The sequence below is a fragment of the Salvelinus fontinalis genome, chromosome 3, assembly GCF_029448725.1.
Source record: "Salvelinus fontinalis isolate EN_2023a chromosome 3, ASM2944872v1, whole genome shotgun sequence".
Lineage (NCBI taxonomy): Eukaryota > Metazoa > Chordata > Actinopteri > Salmoniformes > Salmonidae > Salvelinus > Salvelinus fontinalis.
Genome location: NC_074667.1, coordinates 70,860,508 through 70,875,507, shown reverse-complemented (window position 1 = coordinate 70,875,507; position 15,000 = coordinate 70,860,508). Strand labels below are relative to the sequence as shown.

At 45.5% G+C, this 15,000-nt stretch overlaps 1 protein-coding gene across 1 annotated transcript in view; it reads right to left on the bottom strand.

Moving 5' to 3' along the window:
* The window catches only part of LOC129851585 (amphoterin-induced protein 3-like), a 36,360-nt gene that overhangs the window by 1,881 nt on the left and 19,479 nt on the right, over positions 1 to 15,000 (bottom strand). The window lies entirely within an intron of this gene.

Below are 15,000 nucleotides of genomic sequence, written 5' to 3'. Positions count from 1 at the left end.
GTTGTTTACCACATGGCACCCTTTTCCCTATGGGCCCTGGTCTATAGTAGTGCACTATATAGGGAATAGGGCTCTGGTCTATAGTAGTGCACTATATAGGGAATAGGGCTCTGGTCTATAGTAGTGCACTATATAGGGAATAGGGCCCTGGTCTAAAGTAGTGCACTATATAGGGAATAGGGCTCTGGTCTAAAGTAGTGCACTATATAGGGAATAGGGCTCTGGTCTATAGTAGTGCACTATATAGGGAATAGGGCTCTGGTCTAAAGTAGTGCACTATATAGGGAATAGGGCTCTGGTCTATAGTAGTGCACTATATAGGGAATAGGGCTCTGGTCTAAAGTAGTGCACTATATAGGGAATAGGGCTCTGGTCTAAAGTAGTGTACTATATAGGGAATAGGGTCCTGGTCTAATGTAGTGCACTATATAGGGAATAGGGCCCTGGTCTAAAGTAGTGCACTATATAGGGAATAGGGCTCTGGTCTAAAGTAGTGCACTATATAGGGAATAAGGCTCTGGTCTAAAGTAGTGCACTATATAGGGAATAGGGTTCCATTTGGGATGCACTAAAGATGTTTGGACAGCCTTTGCTCCTTCAAACCATTCTGCCCACATTACTAGGATTAACCTTTATTTAACCTTTATTTAACTCTGCAAATCAGTTAAGAACAAATTCTTATTTACAATGACGGCCTAGCCCGGGCCAAACCCGGACGACGCTGGGCCAATTCCCCTATGGAACTCTCAATCACGGCCGGATGTGACACAGCCCTGGTACAGCATAGGTGGTCCCGTGTGGCTCAGTTGGTTGAGCATGGCGCTTGCAATGCCAGGGTTGTGGGTTCAATTCCCACGGTGGGACCAGGGTTCAATTCCCACGGGGGGACCAGGATGAATATGTATAAACTTTCCAATTTGTAAGTCGCTCTGGATAAGAGCGTCTGCTAAAGGACTTAAATGTAAATGTAGGTGCTGCAACATTTTAATGGCACCCTTTTCGAAGCTTTGCCTGGTGTCTGATCGGTAGTCTCCTTCTTTGTTCCCGTGCCGACTCCACCTGCTGACTGTCAATGCAAATGTCAACGAGTGACCAAAGATCTGGCATAGTAGCACAAACCGACTGGTATTCAGTCTAGCTTGTAAGTCTCACAGATCAACACAAGAGGAAAACCATGATACTGGCATCAGCTACTGAGTGTTTCTTTGTCAAAACAAAGATACGTTACATTTTGTAGAATTTCCATGTTTTTTGAAGACGAAGCAACATAATATTTGTTTCGTCATGCCAACAAGCTGAAACATGTCCACAAGATAACGGTTTAGTTTTAACGGTTTTGAAACGTGGTTAGCCGCCTTTTTGGAGATGGAGAGATCTGTTGAGAGCTGTGACCGACTGAGTGTAGGTGGAAATCCATAAAGGACACTGTGTGGTGTCATTTGGTCGGTGTTTGTGTTTGTCAGCCATTTGGGGATGTGCATCTATTTTGTCACACTGTAGATATTTTTGGTACCTAGCATCCTGTTTGTGAAAATATTATTTGCGGTACGTTTTTTGTGGGGGACACAGATGGGTAGTTATTATTTATCATGTTGCTACTGTTGACATCTCAATCTGGCCTTCCATCTGAGAGAGCGCTCAGGTTGCAGGTTTAAAGCTTATTTTCTGCAATTCTGTACCCTTTGCCATGGGATGTAGAGAACATGTTTCCGCTTTAAAGTTCATTTCCTGCTATTCTCCACATTTTGCCATGTCGTATGTGTGTTCATGTGATATCTGAGAGACCTAAATATTACAAAAACATAAATGTGCTTTAAAAAAAAACGAGCTAAAAACGTTAGCTGACATGGGCTAGTACAGTGCCTTGCAAAATTATTCAGCCCCCTTGGTGTTTTTCCTATTGTGTGAGATCACAACCTGTAAAATAAATGGATTTTTATTTGGATTTCATGTAATGGACATACACAAAATAGTTATTATATAAAAAGTGGTGAGTTCACATGTATTCACCCCCTTTGAAGCCCCTAAATAAGATCTGGCGCAACCAATTACCTTCAGAAGTCACATAATTAGTTAAATAAAGTCCATCTGTGTGCAATCGAAGTGTCACATGATCTGTCACATGATCTCAGTATCTATACATCTGTTCTGAAAGGCCCCACAGTCTGCAACACCACTAAGCAAGGGGCACCACCAAGCAAGCGGCACCATGAAGACCAAGGAGCACCACCAAGCAAGGGGCACCACCAAGCAAGCGGCACCACCAAGCAAGCAGCACCATGAAGACCAAGGAGCTCTCCAAACTGGTCAGGGACAACGTTGTGGAGAAGTACAGATCAGGGTTGGGTTATAAAAAAATATCAGAAACTTTGAACATCCCACTGAGCACCATTAAATTCATTATTACAAAATGGAAAGAATATGGCACCACAAAAAACCTGCCAAGAGAGGGCCGCACACCAAAACTCACGGACCAGGCAAGAAGGGCATTAGTCAGGGAGGCAACAAAGAGACCAAAGAAAACCCTGAAGGAGCTGCAAAGCTCCACAGCGGAGATTGGAGTATCTGTCCATGGGACCACTGTAAGCCGTACACTCCAAAGCCATTGCTTAATTAAGGATCAAACCCTTTAAAAAATTTTTTTGCATAAAATGACATGCCCAAATTTAACTGCATGTAGCTCAGGACCTGAAGCAAGGATATGCATATTATTGGTACCATTTGAATGGAAACACTTTGAAGTTTGTGGGAATGTGAAAGGAATGTAGGAGAATATAACACATTAGATCTGGTAAAAGATAATACAAGGAGAAAACAAACGTTCCAGATGCCAGGTAACAGGTAACAGGTGCCAGTTAACAGGTAACAGGTGCCAGGTAACCGTTGCCAGGAAACCGGTTCCAGGTGCCAGGTTCCAGGTGCCAGTTAACAGGTTCCAGGTGCCAGGTAAGAGGTGCCAGGTAAGAGGTGCCAGGTTATAGGTGCCAGGTAACAGGTAACAGGTGCCAGTTAACACGTTCCAGGTGCCAGGTAAGAGGTGCCAGGTAAGAGGTGGCAGGTGCCAGGTAAGAGGTGCCAGTTAACAGGTTCCAGGTGCCAGGTAAGAGGTGCCAGGTAAGAGGTGGCAGGTGCCAGGTTCCAGGTGCCAGTTAACAAGTTCCAGGTGCCAGGTAAGAGGTGGCAGGTGCCAGGTTATAGGTGCTAGGTGCCATGTAACAGGTGCCAGGCAGTGTGTGTTGCTGGGATTCCCGTGGGGATAGAACACACAAAGTGTAATTCTAGCCCAGGCCAGCTGCCGGGATGACTGCTCTGCCATGTAGTCATTATTAAGTCAACAGGCACAAATGTCATGGGTCCTCTTTGTGTTCTCTAACTCTGTAACAGATTGGATGTTGGTGTGTGTGCTTCCTCAGCGGCCTGCTACATGGAAATCAGACCTTCTGACTCTCAGACAGACCCCGTCTAGCTACCCAGCACCGTGCCAGCCACATAGAAATAGTAACAAAAAGCACACATTGAATGCTAAACCTTTTTTGCTTTTATTTCCTGCTTGTATCCATGGTTACACTCAATATGGCAGTCGGTAACATTGACTTGAATAAGAATGTCCGTTCTAGTCATTCTACTTCTATGTCCAGCCACTTTCATACGGTTCCCCCTCACAGGCTTACTGGCTGGCTAGCTCTATGTCCAGCCACTATTAGCCGTTTCCCTCTCACAGGCTTACTGACTAGCTGGTTGACTGACTGGCTCTATGTCCAGCCACGATCAGCCAATTCCCACTCACAGGCTTACTGGCTAGCTGGCTCTATGTCCAGCCACTATCAGCCGTTTCCCCCTCACAGGCTTACTGGCTAGCTGGCTCTATGTCCAGCCACTATCAGCCGTTTCCCCCTCACAGGCTTACTGGCTAGCTGGCTCTATGTCCAGCCACTATCAGCCGGTCCCCTCTCACAGGCTTACTGACTGGCTGGTTGACTGACTGACTCTATGTCCAGCCACGGTCAGCCAATTCCCACTCACAGGCTTACTGGCTGGCTGGCTCTATGTCCAGCCACTATCAGCCGTTTCCCCCTCACAGGCTTACTGGCTAGCTGGCTCTATGTCCAGCCACTATCAGCCGGTTCCCTCTCACAGGCTTACTGGCTGGCTGGCTCTATGTCCAGCCACTATCAGCCGTTTCCCCCCCACAGGCTTACTGGCTAGCTGATTGACTGACTGGCTCTATGTCCAGCCACGATCAGCCAATTCCCTCTCACAGGCTTAATGGCTGGCTGGTTGACTGACTGGCTCTATGTCCAGCCACTATTAGCCGGTTCCACCTCATAGGCTGACTGGCTGGCTGGTTGACTGACTGGCTCTATGTCCAACCACTATCAGCCGGTTCCACCTCACAGGCTGACTGGCTGGCTGGTTGACTGGGTGTCTGGCTGATGGATTGACAGACTGGCTGGCTTCCTGACTGACTGAATGCCTTTCTGTGTGTCTGACTGAATGACTGACTGGCTGGCTGGCTTGCAGGCTGAGTTACTTAATGCCCAGCTGACTCTCTGGGTACCTGACTGAATGACTGACTGGCTGGCTGGCTTGCAGGCTGGGTTACTTAATGCCCAGCTGACTCTCTGGGTACCTGACTGAATGACTGACTGGCTGGCTGGCTTGCAGGCTGAGTTACTTAATGCCCAGCTGACTCTCTGGGTACCTGACTGAATGACTGACTGGCTGGCTGGCTTGCAGGCTGAGTTACTTAATGCCCAGCTGACTCTCTGGGTACCTGACTGAATGACTGACTGGCTGGCTGGCTTGCAGGCTGAGTTACTTAATGCCCAGCTGACTCTCTGGGTACCTGACTGAATGACTGACTGGCTGGCTGGCTTGCAGGCTGAGTTACTTAATGCCCAGCTGACTCTCTGGGTACCTGACTGAATGACTTGCTGAGTGACTGACTGTGTAACGGTCGTCTTTCGGTGAGTGAGTTGACCAAGGCGCAGCGGGTGATGAATACATAATGTTTTAATGACAAGACGGAAAAACACGAAACGAAATACACTTGAATGATTTACAAAATAACAAAACGAACTAGACAGACCTAAACTATGAACTTACATGAAACGAGGAACACAATAAACAGGAACGACCGAGACGAGACAGTACCGTGTGGTGCAAAATACACAGACACAGCGACAATCACCCACAAACAAACAGTGAGAACCTCCTACCTTAATATGACTCTCAATTAGAGGAAAACGCAAAACACCTGCCTCTAATTAAGAGCCATACCAGGCAACCCAAAACCAACATAGAAACAGAAAACATAGACTGCCCACCCAAAACTCACGCCCTGACCATCACACACATACAAAACAACAGAAAACAGGTCAGGAACGTGACAGACTGGCTGGCTGGCTGGCATTTGTTTCCTGTTTAGCCTATTTCACTGACTGACTGACTGACTGGGAACCTGGAATTGGTTTAGTGTTCATGTCCAAAGCCAGGCAGGCTGGTGTAGCGTGATGTGTCTTTGACCTTGGTTTAGTGTTTATGTCCCAGGCAGGCTGGTGTAGCAGGAGGTGTCTTTGACCTTGGTTTAGTGTTTATCTCCCAGGCAGGCTGGTGTAGCGGGAGGTGTCTTTGACCTTGGTTTAGTGTTTAAGTCCCAGGCAGGCTGGTGTAGTGGGAGGTCTCTTTGACCTTGGTTTAGTGTTTATGTCCCAGGCAGGCTGGTGTAGCGTGATGTGTCTTTGACCTTGGTTTAGTGTTTAAGTCCCAGGCAGGCTGGTGTAGCGTGATGTGTCTTTGACCTTGGTTTAGTGTTTATGTCCCAGGCAGGCTGGTGTAGCGGGAGGTGTCTTTGACCTTGGTTAAGTGTTTATCTCCCAGGCAGGCTGGTGTAGCGGGAGGTGTCTTTGACCTTGGTTTAGTGTTTATGTCCCAGGCAGGCTGGTGTAGCAGGAGGTGTCTTTGACCTTGGTTAAGTGTTTATCTCCCAGGCAGGCTGGTGTAGCGTGATGTGTCTTTGACCTTGGTTTAGTGTTTATGTCCCAGGCAGGCTGGTGTAGCGTGATGTGTCTTTGACCTTGGTTTAGTGTTTATGTCCCAGGCAGGCTGGTCTAGCGGGAGGTGTCTTTGACCTTGGTTAAGTGTTTAAGTCCCAGGCAGGCTGGTGTAGCAGGAGGTGTCTTTGACCTTGGTTTAGTGTTTATCTCCCAGGCAGGCTGGTGTAGCGGGAGGTGTCTTTGACCTTGGTTTAGTGTTTATCTCCCAGGCAGGCTGGTGTAGCTGGAGGTGTCTTTGACCTTGGTTTAGTGTTTATCTCCCAGGCAGGCTGGTGTAGCGGGAGGTGTCTTTGACCTTGGTTTAGTGTTTATCTCCCAGGCAGGCTGGCGTAGTGTGCTGTGTCTTTGACTTTGATCTTTCTGTCCTAGTTGCGTCAGAAGAAGAAGCTTTTATTTACTGTAATCTCTCATGAATCTTTAATGGAAAACGTTTTAGATGGCAGAGAGAGGAGAGAACATCTTCCTTTTGGATGGAGTTGCATTAGTGTTAGTACTGGGGTGGAGATGAGGAACTAACTGTGCCTGTGATCTAACATGACTGTCTGTAGATAGATAAAAGGACACAATACTACACAACACAGAGACAGAATAACACAATACTACACACCACAGAGACAGAATCACACAATACTACACACCACAGACAGACAGAATCACACAATACTACACAACACAGACAGACAGAATAACACAATACTACACAGCACAGACAGACAGACAGAATCACACAATACTACACAACACAGAGACAGAATCACACAATACTACACAACACAAACAGACAGACAGACTGTCACGACTTCCACCGAAGTCGGTTTCTCTCCTTGTTCGGGCGGTGTTCGGCGGTCGGCGTCGCAGGTCCTCTAGCCATCGTCGATCCACTTTTCATTTTCCATTTGTTTTGTCTTGTTTTCCTACACACCTGGTTTTCATTTCCCTCATTAAGTGTTGTGTATTTAACCCTACGTACCCCCCAATGTCTTTGTGTGAAATTGTTTGTTGTAAGTGCCTGTGCACATGTTTGCTGGTGCGCGACGGGTTTTGTACCCATGTTTGTTATTCTTTATGCCGTTAGATATTGCAATTAAACTGCTCTGGCTATTACCTAGTTCTGCTCTCCTGCGTCTGACTTCCCTGCCACCAGTTACGCGAACCTTACACAGACAGACAGAATAACACAACACTACACCACACAGACAGACAGATAAAACAACACAATACTACACAACACACACAGACAGATAAAACAACACAATACTACACAACACACACAGACAGACAAATAGAATAACACAATACTACACAACACAGACCGACACACAGACAGAATGACACAATTCAACACATACAGACAGACAGAATAACACAATAGTACACAACACAGACAGACATACAGACAGAGTAACACAATAGTACACAACACAGACAGACATACAGACAGAGTAACACAATAGTACACAACACAGACAGACATACAGACAGAGTAACACAATAGTACACAACACAGACAGACATGCAGACAGACAGAGTAACACAATAGTACACAACACAGACAGACATACAGACAGAATAACACAATAGTACACAACACAGACAGACAGAATGTGACTGTTATCCAAACCTCCTCACTGTGAGACAGATGGCCTTCCTATGTAATCTCACAGCTATGAGGATATAATCTCAATGAGGATGGTGACCCCAGTATATAATCTCAATGAGGATGGTGACCCCAGTATATAATCTCAATGAGGATGGTGACCCCAGTATATAATCTCAATGAGGATGGTGACCCCAGTATATAATCTCAATGAGGATGGTGACCCCAGTATATAATCTCAATGAGGATGGTGACCCCAGTATATAATCTCAATGAGGATGAGGATGATGACCCCAGTATATAATCTCAATGAGGATGCTGACCCCAGCATATAATCTCAATGAGGATGAGGATGGTGACCCCAGTATATAATCTTGATGAGAATGAAGATGATGACCCCAGTATATAATCTCAATGAGGATGATGACCCCAGTATATAATCTCAATGAGGATGGTGACCCCAGTATATAATCTCAATGAGAAGAAGAGGATGACCCCGGTATATAATCTCAATGAGGATGATGACCCCAGTATATAATCTCAATGAGGATGATGACCCCAGTATATAATCTCAATGACAATGATGACCCCAGTATATAATCTCAATGAAGATGGTGACCCCAGTATATAATCTCAGTGAAGATGGTGACCCCAGTATATAATCTCAATGAAGATGGTGACCCCAGTATATAATCTCAATGAGGATGATGACCCCAGTATATAATCTCAATGAAGAAGACGACCCCAGTATATAATCTCAATGAGGATGAGGATGATGACCCCAGTATATAATCTCAATGAGAATGGTGACCCCAGTATATAATCTCAATGAGGATGAAGATGATGACCCCAGTATATAATCTCAATGAGGATGGTGACCCCAGTATATAATCTCAATGAGAATGAGGATGATGACCCCAGTATATAATCTCAATGAGAATGGTGACCCCAGTATATAATCTCAATGAGGATGAAGATGATGACCCCAGTATATAATCTCAATGAGGATGGTGACCCCAGTATATAATCTCAATGAGGATGAGGATGATGACCCCAGTATATAATCTCAATGAGGATGGTGACCCCAGTATATAATCTCAATGAGGATGAAGATGATGACCCCAGTATATAATCTCAATGAGGATGGTGACCCCAGTATATAATCTCAATGAGAATGAAGATGATGACACCGGTATATAATCTCAATGAGAATGAGGATGGTGACCCCAGTATATAATCTCAATGAGAATGAAGATGATGACACCGGTATATAATCTCAATGAGAATGAGGATGGTGACCCCAGTATATAATCTCAATGAGGATGATGACCCCATTATGTAATCTCAATGAGGATGGTGACCCCAGTATATAATCTCAATGAGGATGATGACCCCATTATGTAATCTCAATGAGGATGGTGACCCCAGTATATAATCTCAATGAGAATGAAGATGATGACACCGGTATATAATCTCAATGAGAATGAGGATGGTGACCCCAGTATATAATCTCAATGAGAATGAAGATGATGACACCGGTATATAATCTCAATGAGAATGAAGATGGTGACCCCAGTATATAATCTCAATGACGATGATGACCCCAGTATATAATCTCAATGAGGATGATGACCCCAGTATATAATCTCAATGAAGATGATGACCCCAGTATATAATCTCAATGAGGATGGTGACCCCAGTATATAATCTCAATGAGAATGAGGATGGTGACCCCAGTATATAATCTCAATGAGAATGAAGATGGTGACCCCAGTATATAATCTCAATGACGATGATGACCCCAGTATATAATCTCAATGAGGATGGTGACCCCAGTATATAATCTCAATGAGAATGAGGATGGTGACCCCAGTATATAATCTCAATGAGAATGAAGATGGTGACCCCAGTATATAATCTCAATGACGATGATGACCCCAGTATATAATCTCAATGAGGATGATGACCCCAGTATATAATCTCAATGAGAATGAAGATGATGACACCGGTATATAATCTCAATGAGAATGAGGATGGTGACCCCAGTATATAATCTCAATGAGGATGGTGACCCCAGTATATAATCTCAATGACGATGATGACCCCATTATATAATCTCAATGAGGATGGTGACCCCAGTATATAATCTCAATGAGGATGAGGATGATGACCCAAGTATATAATCTCAATGAGAATGAAGACGATGACCCCGGTATATAATCTTAATGAGAATGAAGATGGTGACCCCAGTATATAATCTCAATGAGGATGATGACCCCAGTATATAATCTCAATGAGGATGAAGATGATGACCCCGGTATATAATCTCAATGAGGAAGACGACCCCAGAATATAATCTCAATGAGGATGATGACCCCAGTATATAATCTCAATGAGGATGATGACCCCAGTATATAATCTCAATGAGAATGAAGATGATGACCCCAGCATATCTCAAAGGTAATAAGAAGTTGTAAGAAGCTTTATGAGGATGGTTATAAAGGTTACAAGATTTGGAAAGGGCCCTGATTCATTTCCTCTTTGCATATTGCCTTCCTCTCTCCTACTTCTCTTCAGAGAGTTTTAAACCACACTTTCATTTGTTTCATGCTGGCTGAAGACCTAGCTAGTCGGTAACTAGCTAACACCAGACACAGATGAAGACCTAGTTAGCCAGTAACTAGCTAACACCAGACACAGATGAAGACCTAGCTAGCCAGTAACTAGCTAACACCAGACACAGATGAAGACCTAGCTAGCCAGTAACTAGCTAACACCAGACACAGATGAAGACCTACCTAACCAGTAACTAGCTAACCCCAGACACAGATGAAGACCTAGCTAGCCAGTAACTGGCTAACCCCAGACACAGATGAAGACCTAGCTAGCCAGTAACTAGCTAACACCAGACACAGATTAAGACCTAGCTAGCCAGTAACTAGCTAACACCAGACACAGATGAAGACCTACCTAACCAGTAACTAGCTAACCCCAGACACAGATGAAGACCTAGTTAGCCAGTATCTAGCTAACACCAGACACAGATGAAGACCTAGCTAGCCAGTAACTAGCTAACTCCAGACACATATGAAGACCTAGCTAGCCAGTAACTAGCTAACACCAGACACAGATGAAGACCTAGCTAGCCAGTAACTAGCTAACACCAGACACAGATGAAGACCTAGTTAGTCAGTAACTAGCTAACCCCAGACACAGATGAAGACCTAGCTAGCCAGTAACTAGCTAACACCAGACACAGATGAAGACCTAGCTAGCCAGTAACTAGCTTACACCAGACACAGGTGAAGACCTAGCTCACCAGTAACTAGCTAACACCAGACACAGATGAAGACCTAGCTAGCCAGTAACTAGCTTACACCAGACACAGGTGAAGACCTAGCTCACCAGTAACTAGCTAACCCCAGACACAGATGAAGACCTAGTTAGCCAGTAACTAGCTAGCTCCAGACACAGATGAAGACCTAGCTAACCAGTAAGTAGCTAACCCCAGACACAGATGAAGACCTAGCATGCCAGTAACTAGCTAACTCCAGACACAGATGAAGACCTAGTTAGCCAGTAACTAGCTAACTCCAGACACAGATGAAGACCTAGCTAACCAGTAACTAGCTAACCCCAGACACAGATGAAGACCTAGCATGCCAGTAACTAGCTAACCCCAGACACAGATGAAGACCTAGCTAGCCAGTAACTAGCTAACACCAGACACATATGAAGACCTAGCTAGCCAGTAACTAGCTAACACCAGACACAGATGAAGACCTAGCTAGCCAGTAACTAGCTAACACCAGACACAGATGAAGACCTAGCTAGCCAGTAACTAGCTAACACCAGACACAGATGAAGACCTAGCTAGCCAGTAACTAGCTAACACCAGACACAGATAAAGACCGACCTAGCCAGTAACTAGCTAACACCAGACACAGATGAAGACCTAGTTAGCCAGTAACTAGCTAACCCCAGACACAGATGAAGACCTAGCTAGCCAGTAACTAGCTAACACCAGACACAGATGATGACCTAGCATGCCATTAACTAGCTAACACCAGACACAGATCAAGACCTAGCTAGCCAGTAACTAGCTAACACCAGACACAGATGAAGACTTAACATGCCAGTAACTAGATGCCAGTAACCAGACACAGATGAAGACGGATATATATGCAATCCATACTGTAAATCCCTCTGGATAACAGCGTCTACTAAATTACTCAAATGTAAAAATGTGTGTGTGTGTGTTTAACTGTTTGATCAAGACAACTATTTTCCACCTTCTGTGTATGGCTCTTCCAGGTTCAGCCAGGCCCTCATTGGTAAAAAAAAATACGCACGCACGCGCACACACACACACACACACACACACACACACACACACACACACACACACACACACACACACACACACACACACACACACACACACACACACACACACACACACACACACACACACACACACACACACACACACACACACACACAGGAAGATAGTGTTGACAGACCACTGTATCAGTCCACTGAGTAGGCAACCAATTAAGTTGACAATCTAAAGAGAATTTTAGAGAGAATCTAAAAGATATTTCCTTATTAGTACCGCAATCAAATGTACCCCCATAAATCTAGCTTTGTAAAACACTGTTAGAGCTGAGCTGCTCAGTTAGGCCTAAACACTAAACACACAGGCAGTGACAAGTGGCAGCGGCGTGTGTGTTTGTGTGTGTGTATGTGTGTGTATAGACAAATGAGAGCAATGGCCTGGCTTTGATCAAACATTTTAGCAAGTACAGATTTTTACTTTGCCAGTTCTTGCTGTGAAATATTCCACCTCTCTTCCACCAAGGCACCTGCAAGTTCCCGTACATTTCTGGGAGGAACGGCCCTAGCCCTCACCCTCCGATCCAACAGGTCCCAGACGTGATCATTGGGATTGAGATTCGGGTTCTTCGCTGGCCATGGCAGAACACTGACATTCCTGTCTTGCAGGAAATCACGCACATAATGAGCAGTATGGCTGGTGGCACTGTCATGCTGGAGGGTCATGTCAGGATGAGCCTGCAGGAAGGGTACCACATGAGGGAAGAGGATGTCTTCCCTGTAACGCACAGCGTTGAGATTGCCTGCAATGACAACAAGCTCAGTCCGATGATGCTTTGACACATCGCCCCAGACCATGATGGACCCTCCACCTCCAAATCGATCCTGCTCCAGAGTACAGGCCTCGGTGTAACGCTCATTCCTTTGACAATAAATGCAAATCCGACCATCACCCCTGGTGAGACAAAACCGCGACTCGTCAGTGAAGAGCACTTTTTGCCAGTCCTGTCTGGTCCAGCGACGGTGGGTTTGTGCCCATAGGCGACGTTGTTGCCGGTGATGTCTGGTGAGGACCTGCCTCACAACAGGCCTACAAGTCCTCAGTCAAACCTCTCTCAGCCTATTGTGGACAGTCTGAGCACTGATGGAGGGATTGTGCATTCCTGACACTGTTAGTGTCTTAACGACCGTTCCACAGGCGCATGTTCATTAATTGTTGGAATGAGACCAAGGTGCAGCGTGGTTGGCGAACATCTTACTTTATTTTAAAATGAACACCAAAACCCAACAAAATACAAAACGAACGTAAAGTTCTGCAGGCTATACAGCAACTAACATAATCAAGATCCCACAAACTAAGGTGGGAAAAAAGGCTGCCTAAGTATGATCCCCAATCAGAGACAACGATAGACAGCTGCCTCTGATTGGGAACCATGCCAGGCCAAACAAAGAAATAGGAAAACTAGATTGCTAGACCTAACCAAATAGAGAAATAAAAAGGCTCTCTATGGTCAGGGCGTGACAATAGGAAACAGTGTTTAAACCCTTTACAATGAAGATCTGTGAAGTTATTTGGATTTTTACGAATTATCTTTGAAAGATAGGGTCCTGAAAAAGGGATATTCCTTTTTTTGCTGAGTTTACGTTTAATGTTGCTTGCGAGTGGGGACGGGGGAACAAGTTGAGAAGGTTCTCCGTGAGTATTCAACCATGCTTGATATGATTGACGTTTCCCCTCTGCATGTGGTCATGAAGCTAGAAGCTGTGAGAGAGGTGGCCCTAGCAAAGATTCAACATCTGCTTGCAAATATGAATATCCCACAGAAAATTCTAACAAAACAGTTGAAGTGGTGAGAAAGTACCCTTAAGCACACACACCACACAGGATGTTGCTCTTCCGAAGCCAAAGAGATGCAAGGTTTTGGTGTCCCGAATATTGAGTGGATGTAAACTGCTATCAGACATGCTCAACAGTGATGATGTGACAGTTAGGGAATTAGCCAGAGCCTCCCTCCTTCTGGACCTACAAGGGAAGGAAAGTTCCACTGGCCAGGACAACTTCCTGGACTTCAAGAGGAAAGCCAATGGAAAATTGGACACTCTTGCTGCGGGCTTTGGAGTCCGGTCAGACTGGCTGGACCTCAATGACCTGTGCAACTGGACTGGACCTTAGGTGGACACTGATATGCAAACTGAGCCAGTGACTTTTCTCTGATACAGTTGTGGCAGATCGCGGTGTTGTTGTGGAGGTATTTGTCACCCATTGTGGAACATCTCATCTTACATCCAGGACAACACTACTTGGTATCAGACAGATGCAGCTACTGACCACTCTGTCTCCCAGCTACTGCAACACTGGACTGGCCTGAGGCTGCAGGGGAAACTCACTGCTCTGTCTCCCAGCTACTGCAACACTGGACTGGACTGAGCCTGCAGGGGGAAACTCACTGCTCTGCACTGTGCCGACCACTGTCTCCCAGCTACTACAACACTAGACTGAGCCTGCAGGGGGAAACTCACTGCTCTGCACTGTGCCGACCAATATGTCACCCGTTCCAAGTGTCAGAATGCTGCAGTTGGAGAGGACGTTCTCACCTGTACCGTTAAAGCGAGGTTGCAAGTTCTATAGACAAAATATAAATCACATACTCCGGTACCCTTCAAACCGTGGCCCAATTTTTTTGTAGCCACAATTTTGTATTCTACATGAGTCAAATTGAATGGATGTCATTGCCCATGTTGTGAATGGCTGCTGTTCATTCAAGGATTGTTACATTGCTAGACATGTTGACCTGAAAGCCAATGAGGTGAGACAAGTGCTCATGTTGTTGGGAGGGGCAGGGGGAGGGGCACATGTTGTTGGGAGGGGCAGGGGGAGGTGCTCATGTTGTTGGGAGGGGCAGGGGGAGGTGCTCACGTTTTTGGGAAGGGCAGGGGGAGGTGCTGATGTTGATGTGGGGGTTGGCCAGCAGGAACAGCCTCGGGTGGAGCTGCAAGCAGGCTGGAACAGCC